We start from the raw sequence: 10268 nt of genomic DNA, 5'->3' as shown, positions 1-10268 counted from the left end.
CAACTCTTTCTTTAGAATCAGTTCCCTATCACTGAGTCATGTTAACTGTAACAGTATCGTTGCTGTGTTTTCAAACTGTGCCAAATTACCAGCAAGTGTCTTTACTGCATTCCTTGTCTAACACTGCTGATGAAACATACTTGGTGGGAGAATAAGTAGCGCCTACTTAGACCAGACAGTTTGAACAGAGTTTGAGTTTAGCGGGCTAATTAACTGCAATTTTGCTCAGAAAAAAACCAAACCACTAGAAGTGGGAGCTGAACATCAGACTTGCAGCTTGAGTTATGTTTTGTATTGTCAGATACAACGTTCTGCCGTTTACTGACTCCCTTACTTGTTGCTGTGCATCCTTCAGTCACAATGTCTTCTATCTCCTGCTTTTCTTCCATCTCCTTTGTACTGGTGCATATCTGCTGGAGATGCTGCCCTTCCTGTTGTGCTATGGACTGACCTGAAACAGGACTGTTTTATTCTGCCACGGGAGAGGAGATTGAGGTTTCTGGGGGTGCAGAAGAAAGAAGCCTCAGTTTGTCATCTGACGAGAGCGTGTATGTAACCTTCCTTGTGGAGAGAAAGGTGCTTTAGGCAGTCTCGGTAGTACACATAGTCAAGTGTCCTGCAAGAGGAGATGCAATCCCCAAAATATGGAGAGGTAGTGGGTGAGGAGTCTGAAGACGTAGTGGTCGCAGCATGTATATTGTGTTAATTAAAGCGCAACACTAACTGTAACCGAGTCGGGTAGGTTAAGCCGGTAAAGCGCGTTCTCTGAGCTGCTGAGCTACAGCGGCTGTTGTCAGCAGAGTCACGCGCTGGAGTAAGTGCGCTGAATCCTTCAGACAATTTAAAAACTTATTATCCAAAATAACAGAGAATCTCCAAAGATTTGCTGTTGATAGACCTCTTTTGGCTAAGTTTTGTCTTAGTTCCTAATGAGGATTTGATGACTGCTGTCTCAGAATGAACTTTTGGAGATGTTTTACAATGTGATTTAAAAGTGAAGGTCCCATGTCGTGTTTAGGAATGAGCAGATTTTTGAGCTGTCGTAGACATACCGAACATTTATTTCTGCATGTGGACCTCAGCTTTATTATAATTAAAGCATGAGTGTTGAGTGGATGGTGAAAGCAGTTGCTTTTGGTCCTAGCTTGTCTATGGCATTTTAAATTATTTTGAGGTAAATTACAGGATAGATGCAAAAATAATAGGCCTTACAATAATCTCTGTAAAAAATTATATAATATAAAGGAGAGGGAAGGAGGATAAGGGACATAGAACAAATAGTTTTTTGAGTCTTCAGTGGCAAAAGCCTCAACATTTCAGATAAATCTCTTAATTTCCTTGATCAAATACATCTCTCCCTCTCGCTAATTATTTTTTCTAATCGTATTAGACAATTTCTATATATTAGCTGAAGAAAGTTTGTTGCATGCTGGTCAAACTATGTCGTGGCTTTCTCTTTTATTTTTATTTTTTAAAGAAGCACATTTACTGTAATTCAAGTCAGCATCTTTTCCTCTTGGTATGTAGTGAGTACTAGGCAATCTTGTATAATATGTGTATGAACTAGAATAGATTAGGTAGATTTAGTGGTTTGTAGCACTGGATCTTTTAATAACTATGTCTTCAAAAGGACCGTGGGGAGCTCCAGGTACATCCCAGACCTGGCAGCTGAGTAACAGGGCTTCTGTCTTAGGTTATGCCAAAAACTTTATGTTGGTACTTAGTTTGGACATTATCTACCAGTAATAGCTAGTTAATCACGGTTTTCCTGTGTCCGATAAGGTGAATGCAATATTTTTGCAGTCTTTAATGGGGACTAGGAGACTATATAGGCCAAAAATATTCCCCCCGCCCTGAAAACTTTGTTTAATGACTGTCTGTTGAAAAGCTCAGTTCCTGTGTGCCTGGCAAATGCGATGTGTCTCTATATCCTGCCCCTCCAAAAGCTCTGCAAGCTCGATGATGATCAGTTTAGTTACAATAGCACTGCTTAACGCTGAGGACGATCTTCCGTATGTTTTTAATCATGCTAAAAGGTCACTGTCAGGGTAAAAAAAAAAAAAGTTACAGTTCTACTTGTGTTATTTTTGTTAACATCTCAGATTCTGAAATTTGGAGGCAGTTTTAACAGTCTGCTCCGTCCTGTTTTCTTCTGCATTTTTTACATGGTTGATTGTAGCCCAGTGGTTCTCGCTTTTGTTTCTACTCACTTCCAAGTCCTGTTTCTCCCCAGTAAGCGAACGTTGCAACCCCTGGCTGCCACGCACAGCAGAGTCGGGCGAACTGGCAAGTGCAGATGATCTTCCTTCGTAAAGCAGACTCGCAGGAGCCCTGCTGAGAGTGCCCACGGGGCACAGGGTGACGCCAGGAGAGTTGCACAGTACCCTACAGTCTAAATTCTTGCTTTACTTATGCCCGTGATTCCTGCACTAACCATGGTGTATTATAGTTTAAAAAGAAGACTTGTAGTTATCCATCAATTTAAAGACTCCTAGTATAGCATCCAAGGCAAGTCTCAGGCTTGAATAGCTTATTTTTATAAAGCCTAACCCTTCCCCCACCCCCCCCACCCCCAAATTTGACTTGCCAGTTTCTGTCTAAGGTGATATGATATGCCAGTTGAGTTTACCAGTGTGGTCGTGTAAAAAGCAGTGGTTTGCAAGTGTGATGAGCAGCTGAAAACTAAACCTGGGTTCCCTTTGCAAGTCCTGACTGAGTTTTTTCCTGTGTCTGAGTCTAGCTGTTAGTTATAGTCAGGGAAGGGGAGAGAGAGGAAGAGCAGAAGACTTCATAAAGAAAAAGGCTTCATAATATTTTTGGTCTGTGAGCAATGATGAGGGATGAGACTGAGGAGAGATAAATACCTGCCCAGCCCACGGCTGATTCCCTGTTCTTTGTGGATGAAATACTCCATTTTATTAGTAATGGAAGGGTTGCTTACCAAAAATAAAAAATAAAAAAGGAGAGCTGGTTCCTAAACGTTACCTGCATTAGTATTGCCACGGAAAGCAGAAATCCTGATGGTGAGAGCAGAACGATCTCTCCCCAGCGGGAATCCCCTGCGCACAGGGAGAGCAGAGCACTGAAACTGTGCCTGGCACGCGGCTTTGTCCACTTTGTGGTCTGAGCAAAAAGCGGCCGTGACCGTGGTTAGTCCTGGTTTGTTCAGGCAAAAAATGTGATATTTTCCCAGTCTCCTGGTGTTGCTTGCCCTTTGCCCCAACACAGCTGGGATGCCACAGAGCCAACACAAGGTCCTCACTCTGCAATTCAATCCATGGGTCCTCATCCTGCAGCGGCGGCCGCGTGGGCAGGCTGGAGCATCCCTTTTGCACTGTGCGTTTGTGTCCACAGGCAGGATGAGGGCCAGGTGACTTTACTGGTCAGCCAAGCACATCCCCACTTCTTGGCCATGGATTGTTTCAAAGGACATTGCAGAATTATTTGCTTTGAATGAAAATATATATTTATTGTTTCTAGCTACCGGATCCTTTATCAATGTACTGTTCTAAATTTGTAGGTCTTCTGGAGTATGAATATCACAAGTTCCTGTACAGGAGCTGTTTTTAAGATGTTGAGGCAGTTAACAGAATCTCAACCTAAGCATGTTTAGTAATGTTTAGACAGCAAGACAACTTTTTTATGAAATTCATTTTAAGTTAGTTTATTACATGCTGTTGGTAATATTTTAAAACAGGAAAAATATTTTTCTTTAAAGACAAAATGATGTATGTTTTTTAACAGATAACATAATTTAGTGTTTTCAAAAATGTTTAATGTTCTTGGTATGAAGTTTACTCATTCTTTTGATTCCTATGTTCCATGTTATATTTTATCAACTTTTTTCCAAAAGAAAAGAGGCATATGTAAATAAACACCAGAAAAGAGTCCTATAAGAAATTCTGTTCAAACGGGCCATAAAATTATTAGTAAATATTTGTTATTGTTCATTAACTCTCAGCTACTATTCAAGCCTTTGTTGAAAGAATTGATGTTGTATTTTCAAGATGAGAACTACTTAGCTAGTTTTGTCATAATCCTGTACTCTGTATAAAAATCTTTTTATAAAGAAAGTCGAATAGGCTAACAAGCAATAATATATTCCATTTGGTGTGCACAGATTGTGACTTGCAGGCTGTAGTACGTATTGTTGATAAAGTTTATAATTGTCTTCAATCTCAACGACATCACTTTTGAAAGAGATCCATATTAACTTTGATTGTAAAAAACGAAGACTGGGCTGTTGCCTTGTGAGATATATTCATCCTATAGACTTCTCTGTGAGTGTATGTGCCCATCGACATGAAATCTCTCTTAGATGAAGAACGAAACAGCTGTAGGTGACTTCATGCTACAGAGGTTAAAAGTAGTTTCAATATAAACTTCATGACTGTTTCAATCTCCCTGTTTTTCTTAGGCTATCCAGTATTTGTAACTCAATGAGAACGGTTCCCACTGCCACTGTAGCCCTGATAAAGCAAAAAAGCCTTTGCACTCTGGGGCCACATGAGTTCTGCCTGACAGCTGCCTATTTTCCTCCAGATACCAGGGGCAAGCTAAAGGGAGGGGTTTTTTCAGAGCAGCAGTTTGGGCTGCTCTGCTCTTCTTTAAAGGCTTTGTGGGTTGTTTTGTCCTTTTCATAGGTGGTACTAACCCATTTCATTAGAAAATTCCACCCAAGGCAGAGAGATTGCACCTTCGCAGAGGATCACGGGGGACTAAGGTGTAAAACGGGAACAGGCTGTTCTGTGCTGTTCTTTAGAAGTTAGCTACTGCTGGGCTCGTCTAAAGATTTTTCCAAAGTGGCAGTAGCAGGATATTGGATTTTAAGTCAGCTCTATCATTGATGCAGTGCATAAAATAAAACAGCTTCAAAACAGCATCCCAGTTCATTGCCTGTGGATTTCTCGCAGCATTTCCCATAGGAAAAATCTTCATGTTGTTCTTAAGATTGCCAGTCTGCTGGCCATGCATGCAGCAGGTCGCTGACCCAGGGATGCTGGGAGCCCCGGTGAACGATGAAATGATTCGCATTTTTTTTTTTTTTTGGTGAAATGCTTTGAGAAGAAAAAGAGATGTAAAAAGATGTGTAAATGCAAAGTGCCGTCAGTTGAGAAGTCCAGGGCATATTGAGACCTGGAGCAAGCATCTAAAATGAAATTGCAGCTCCCAAATTTGAGTCAAAAAGTTAGAAAAGAGGATGATCAGTGAAAGCCTTTTAATGTTTACCCCAGTGCAGACCTGCCAAGGTGTGTATGTTTGTGGATGTCCATATGTGTGCGTCTCTACGAATGTATACAGGCACGCAGCGCACAGTAATGCTTTGGAAAATGCCAGGTCCCCTTAGGGAGGCAAAATCCCTCTGAAGGGGCTGCCTGGTTGTACAACCTGTCTCTCGGTCCCTTGTATGAGCCCGTTGCCCACCGAAGACACAGCAGCCAAGTCTGTGGGACGCTGGTGAAACCTGGCACGGCGGAGAGGCAGGGCTGCACCCCTGCTGTGCCCTGCGCGTGTCTGAGGGGCTGCCCGCCTTTCCAGCGTGCGTCTGTGAGCGTGGTAATGCCCCGGGGAGCGTGCAAGTGATTAGGTATTCTCAAAATGTGGCTAACGAGTCTTAAACTCACACTGCCAGACTGCTCTCTGCTCAGTGACCAAAGTCCCACTGACCAAGCAGCCGCGCGTCCATCCCGAGCCCCAGCCGCTCACCCGCGACAGCAGCATCACGCTCGTTCCTGGGGAACCGCAAGCTCTTCTCATGGTGTAGACACCCTTCTGCTCTCCCTTCCCTGCGGTGGCTGCTCTCATCCTGGCGCAGGAGAGGAACCGGGGAGAGTTTCCTGTAGCATTTGGTTCTTTGCACTTTAGCGGCTGAAACTGAGAAGGAGCCAGCACCAGCCCTTTACAGAGCACCAGCAAACAGAGGCTACGATTTAACGATTTCCCCTTTGTGACTTTCCAGTAGCTAAAACAGCAACCAAAGCTATATCGTTAAACCCCGCTCTGCCGGGTCAGCAGGCAGCCTTTGCATTTACACTGCGCGCTGGGCATCTCGCATGGGCTTGAGACCCCCTTGTGCGGGATGGAGAGGGCTTTGTCTTGCCGAGAGGCCGTGTGGGCACACGCAGCGCCTGGGCAGCAGCGAGCTCCGCTCACTGAGCAGTGATGGGGGCAGGAGCAACCCGAGGGAAGAATTGAGGCGCTCCCGCTGAAACTGTGCCCACAAGCTTTCCAGGAGCTAGGTTTTTGTAGTTGCTTGGGCACCACAGACTGGGATAGCTGCCCACCGGGGCTCCAATTCCCACTAAACAGCAGCCTGGAACTTTAAATCCTGCAGCAGTTTTTTCCTTGGAGCTGTTGCTCCTTACCCAGTGCTGCTCACTGGTCTCTGCTTTGATAATTCCATCTCCTTGACCTGGAGCTGGTTTTGGCTTTGCTTGGAGCAAGGAAGAGCGAGGTTTGGAGAGTGAATCCAAGGCACGTCCCCCCCCCAGCCTCACCGCGCTGAGCTTGCCTTCCTCCTGCGAGCTGCAGGCTGCTCCCTGTGCCAGGTGGAAGGGGCATCCTGGGGATGCAGTGCCTCACCCGAGACCCCCTCAGCAGCACTGCCATGGCCTGCCACCCACCCGGGATGCCGGTGTCCTGCCTGCGTTTTGTGGTCGTCCCGCATCCAGACCCCAGGGGGTCCTTCCTTTCCCATCCTTGCTAGGAGGTAGGGGTCTTCTGCAGGGGCTCCGCAGCCCACGCAGGCGTGATGTGCCATACGGGCGGCCGGGAGAAGGCAGGGACGAGGAGGGAGCTGCCTCTGTGCTGGCCAGGGAGAAGGGGAGCTCCCAGCAAGCTTTCCTCCAGCTTCCCTTTGCTTTCCCCTGCGCCCGCTGCTCCCTACATGGGTTCTCCCTTCCCTCTTGATACGAGGCCTTATTCCAACCCGAGGGGACTGAGGCTGCCCGCAGCATCTCTTTGCACTGAAGGCTCCATCCCGCGCTGCCCGCGGGGCGCCCCGGGGCTGTGCTGCAGAGCTGGCCTCTGCGGGGACGGTGCAGCCACCCCCAGCCCATCCGCGCTCTCTCCTCCCCGGTGCCAGCGCTCTGCCTTCTACCCCCGCTGCCCGGGGGCCTGGCCACGGTAGGGAAATCTGCTTTCACGGGGTTAAACCTTTTTACTTCATTAATTGCTCCACGAAAACTGATAGCTTTGCAGGGGCAGTACGTGGTTGCTACCTCTCCTCTTGCCTTTCTGTAGGAGTGGGGGCAGCTGATCTGCTCTTTTTTGGCCTCTGTAACCCTCTCTCAAACTTTTTGGAGGTTTTTAACATCCTCCAGTGAGATGTAATCTCCGTGGAGCCGGAGGGAACACAGGCAATAGAGCCGGGCAGCCTGCTTGCCGCCGTGGCGAGTCGCTTGTGAGGTGCGTGGGCTGCCTTGGGTGGAAGGTGGGACACCGTCCCGGCAGCGCTGGTGTGCCGCCGGCTGCTCGTCGTAGTTGGGAGAGGATTCTGCTGTACTTTTTTCCTGTCTGTAGGTTTTATTCAGACAATATGTAATGATTGAGTGATTTACAATTCAGTGTTAAGCTAATGAAAACGTTGATAATGGTGATAATAAAACCTTTCTTTTTTTTTTTTTTTCCTACGGTGTGTTGGAGGGTTTTTTTTGTGGAGCGTCTCTGTTGCCACCACCAATATCTTCAACTGAAGATTTCAGCTGGCCCATCCCTTCTCCTTGTGCCTCCTTGAGCAAGAGCAGCTCAGCCTGGTGTGTCCCAGGCTCCTTCCTGGTGCTTTCCAGGGAAGGGCCCTCCCTCACTGAATAAACCCCGGCTTCAAACTTGCATTTCCCTGCGCCGTTTCCAGATGTAATTTGGATGGGGGCATCTCCAGGCACAGAGCTAAGCTTGCTTCCAGCTTGTACTCTGCTCACTACCCCAGTTAAAAGCCTTCTGCTCCTGCTGCGCTCTTCCCAACAGCCTTCATGGTCAACACTGCCCATTAGAGATTGGTTTTGAAACCCTTGAGGTGAAAATGCGGCTGGCAGAAAAAACTACCCCTGCCCCAGGCTGTTGGGAGTAGCCGGAGTCAGCGTGGGTGCAGGGGGAGCCTGGGCACCCTCGGGGAAGGAGACCTGTGGGTGTTACTGCGTGTGCAGGTACTGCCTGGTCCTGGATGGCCCCGAACTGGGAGCATTTGGGGGCTCTGGTGTGCCTCCTGCTGTGGGGGTCTGCGGGAGGAGGCGGAGAGAACAGGCAACATTCCCCAGGGAGCCATCACAAGCCCTTTTCCCGTGGGAATTGCGAGGGATCACAGTGTCCCAATTCACTGAGAGTTTCTTGAAAGTTTTTCTTGTGCCTCCAAATCCCTCTGCAGGTCACTGGGGCAGGACAGAGGGGCAGGGCAGCTCCTCACCCACCCCCCACTACAGCCCCGGGGGGAGCAGTGGTGCAGGAGGAGGAGTTCTCCAGCGGTGCGAGTGTCAGGGAGGTGGGGGCAGCCCAGCCCAGTGTGGCACTGGGGACGAGCGGCATCTCCCACCCTCAGACCATCACCAGCTTCCGAAAGCAGGAGGGGGCTCGGGCAGTCACTAAGCACCTAAGCTCCCCAGCAGCGCTGCCTGGCAGCTCGGGCTGCACAAAATCAGCAATAAACCCGAGCAGGTGCGCTGCTTTCTGCGCCATCAGCTCATTACCAGCTCCATCCTCTGCCCAAGACAGGCTCCACGGTGCAGACATCGCACCATCAGCCCCGGTGCCCCTGCCGGGCTTTGCCTTTGCGTGGATGTGTAGCCGTCCCTGCGGCGCGAGCGTGGAACCACCGAGCGCTGGCAGCACCGCGCTGAATGCGGAGGGAGAGCGCAACGCTGGCTCAGCCTCTGGACTGTGGTTGCTCTCCCACTTCCAGCTCCAGAAGAGGTGGGTTTCACCAGGACGATGCCACGCGGGCTCTGACTTGTGCAGGAAATCCGTGAGAGTGGAAGGAGGGTGCAAGGTGCCGGCTCCATCCTGGCTACTCGGAGGGTGTCCCGGGTTCAGCACGGAAAGGGCGAGAGATCTCTGTCGGCGGCACAGACACCACAGCTCTCCCCGGCCTGGGGCTGACGGCCTCGGTGAGGGTGGGGGGAGATGGGACACAGCAACAAAGGAGCTGAGCTGGTGGGATCAGCATGAAACGATGCTGCTGGGAAGCCGATGAAAGCCTCATTTTTTTTAAGCCAGTTTTATGTGCTCACAGCTTGTTCCCCCCCCTCCCTCTTCCCCCTTCTACTTAAACTAAAGCTGACACAGCTGGTCCAGATTTGGGGCCACTGGTGCAAAGCGATGCAGCTGCGGAACACCTGGGGGGAACCGCGGGTGGGACAAGGGGATGGACTGAGGCCGGGAAGGGCTGAGCATCTTCCCTGAGGGTCCTGCTGCCCGGGGGGAGGGAGGATGGATCTAGAGGTAGAGAACCTGGCAGGGCGCAGGCAGCCCCCCCAAATAAAGGCACTGGGCGAGGAACTCCCCTCACCTGCCCGGGCAGTGCAGCAGCCCCACTGCAGACCTGCGCCGCTGGCACTGCTCCGCTCCTCTGCCGGCCAACCCCGGCAGCTGGAGCTCCTGCCCATCCCTGTCCTTGCCCACTTGGGCATCGCCTGTCTCGAAGCCTAAATCCCTGCGGTTTCGGAGTCTGGAACAAGAAAGTCCCAGTCGTAACAAGCCTTCATGGATCTGGGGTGACATCAAAGCCCAAAGCTGCCTCCAGCGAAGCTCAAGCACCAGGAAAGGTTGGAAACATGAAGATCACTGGCCAGAGAGGGTGGAGGAGCCCAGGGCATCCCTGTGGGGGCAGGGGGGGGCGGGCAAAGACACCATCCCATAATGGGCAATGAGAGCCAGCTGCTCTGGGACAGCCACTCTGACCCCCTCCTCCCCCCAGTGCCCAAACATCCCAGCAGACATCCCCAGGGACGATATCCCTGGATATAAACACTGCCCGCAGCCCTGTGGCAGGGGAGCCAGCCTGGGCACACGGCAGCAGCCGGGCAGGGTGGGGGTTTTGGGGCTTGGACACATCTCTCTGCTCACCCTCATGACAAATAACCAACCACCACCAGCTGGATTCACCTTTTATTAAACTGCCCAGAACAAAAAGAGGAGAGAGCAAAGCTTGTCCTGAGGCCTTCCCAATGCTGGCGCTCTGCATGCCTTCCCCACTGGGAAAAGGGGATTTTCCTCCGGGAAAAGCCCCTCAGAGGGTATTTTAGGTAAAACTAAGAGTGGAAATGTCCCTTTACTGG

This window comes from Charadrius vociferus, unplaced genomic scaffold (genome assembly GCF_000708025.1).
Source record: "Charadrius vociferus isolate BGI_N301 unplaced genomic scaffold, ASM70802v2 scaffold280, whole genome shotgun sequence".
Taxonomy (NCBI): domain Eukaryota; kingdom Metazoa; phylum Chordata; class Aves; order Charadriiformes; family Charadriidae; genus Charadrius; species Charadrius vociferus.
The sequence above is the reverse complement of the archived record's forward strand: the minus strand, read 5'-3'. Positions refer to the sequence as shown.